We start from the raw sequence: 2164 nt of genomic DNA, 5'->3' as shown, positions 1-2164 counted from the left end.
GCTAAATGGTTCACAGTGGTTACATAATGTGTTTCCTGTCACAGCTGTGTTTGTAAGCAGTGTTTTGTTCCTGTTTTATAGATAAATAGACTAAATGTCTCATCCAAGGCCTCCCAATTAGTGAGAGGTGGAGGCAGGATTTGAAACTGGTCCCCTGACTCCACAGCCCACACTGCTAATGTCTAGTATACTGCTTCCCTGGCTCACATAATAGAAGTGAACTTTGGGGTGTGAATGTACCTACCCCTGGGGACTGTGATGGGTGAAACAATGGAAAGCACATGGCATCTGACTCACATGCAGTTGCTGCTGCTCCAAACAATGCCATTCACGTGTGTTAATAAAGGATACAGAGCTGGTGAGGACAAGGGTATAGGTATAGAACCAGGTGTGCCATGTCATCACCCTAACATACCTAACCCTAACCCCAACCCTAACCCTCAGGGGCAGTAATAGCCTACAGGCACCTGCATTAGGCTGGTTTGGAGGATCCATGTTCATCACCAACCCTCCCCTAGGGAGGGGGTTCCCTGACACTCAACATCTGGATCTGCCCATGGCAGACTGAGCCACTACAGCGTCTTGCCTATACCCCAGGCTCTGATTCCACCTCACCAACTGTGCCAACCCGAGTGATTAGTCCTCTTGTGTGGGCTCATGGTTGTTCACTCATTTGGCTCTAAGACCCTAGCTGCTGATGGGGAGAGGGATATACGACACATTATGAGATCCAGAATATTTGCAGGTTGCTAAGAAAAAGCACAACTATTCCACATACTGAGGACCAAAGAGCATATTCTCCTCTAGGTCTTCATAGAGAGGCTTCATAGAGAAGCCACATCCTCAACAATATCCCTGCAACAGATAGGAATCAGTGTTCAAAACCATACTTTGCATAATGTGTATCATGCCCCTCAACCAAAGCACAAAGCATTAAAAGTCATTCTTCAAGGAGTCAGTGGGAAGTAGTCAAGCTCACAAGTCCATGACTCTGGCTAAATTGGGAATAGATTTAAGAATATTTGTCTAGAGGATCGAATACACGTACTCTGCAGGCACTTATCCACAAGTAGCATTTCTCTTAGCCAAGCTTTTGAAAAGTATAGTGTGGCTCTGAGGTTGAGATTCTACTTGAAATGCTGGAACTTTCCATTGCCAGTGAAGAGATGAGCCATATATCTTAATAACAAACTGAACTGGGGCTTGGAATAGATCCTGTTATGAAAACTCATGCACCAGACAGAACATTCCTCTCTTTCCCTGCCGCTGCCAAGTCATGTGGAGGCAGAGGCTTGAGATTGGGCTTCACCTATAACCCACCATCATGGCCCAGGAAGACATTGCTGCTGGAGGTGTTGTGGACATTAATACTACTTTACAGGAGGTGCTGAAGACCGCCCTCATCCATGATGGCCTAGCATATGGAATTCGCAAAGTGCCAAAGCCTTAGACAAGCGCCAAGCCCACCTTTGTGTGCTTGTATCCAACTGTGATAAGCCTATATATGTCAAGTTAGTGGAGGCCCTTTGTGCTGAACACCAAATCAACCTAATCAAGGGTGGCGACAACAAGAAACTAGGGGAATGGGAGGCCCCTGTACAATTGACAGAGAGGAGAAACCCTGTAAAGTGGTTGGTTGCAGTTGTGTACTAGTTAAGGACTATGGAAGGAGTCTCAGGCTGAGGATGTCATCAAAGAGTACTTCAAATGCAAGAAATGAAGAAATAAATCTTTGACTCACACATGGAAAGAAAAGAAAAAGTGAAAGAAAGAAAGAAAGAAAGAAAGAGAAAGAAAGAAAAGAAAAGAAAAGAAGAAAAGAAAGAAAGAAAATGTTTCTGAAGAGGATAACCCACATCCCCTCCAAAGTGCATCAAGGGAGTCCCTGCAGGCAGAGCCAAGATTCTCTTCAGGAGGAAATGTGAGAGTTCCCTAACAAGGCAATGAATGGGTAACTGATTCCCCACAATTCCACATCATAAAATGCAATGGCAATAAAAATTAGCCTGGAAAAAATGTAAAGCAGGCACATAACCATATATCCTGTTTGACTACACATATACATATGCGTGTACACACACACACACACACACCTGCGGCACATCTAATTTTGAGCAATAAGCCCTATTAAAACTGGTTGTGAATTGTACACCCAAAGTAACTA

General features: G+C 44.3%; 1 pseudogene; it reads left to right on the top strand.

Moving 5' to 3' along the window:
* The first annotated feature begins 1324 nt into the window (after nucleotides 1-1324).
* On the top strand, nucleotides 1325-1720 carry LOC111537763 (annotated as a pseudogene).
* The last annotated feature ends 444 nt before the right edge of the window (nucleotides 1721-2164 follow it).

The sequence above is a fragment of the Piliocolobus tephrosceles genome, unplaced genomic scaffold (genome assembly GCF_002776525.5).
Source record: "Piliocolobus tephrosceles isolate RC106 unplaced genomic scaffold, ASM277652v3 unscaffolded_37800, whole genome shotgun sequence".
Classification (NCBI taxonomy): Eukaryota; Metazoa; Chordata; class Mammalia; order Primates; family Cercopithecidae; genus Piliocolobus; species Piliocolobus tephrosceles.
Note: the sequence above shows the minus strand (reverse complement) of the source record. Positions and strands in the feature narration are given on the sequence as shown.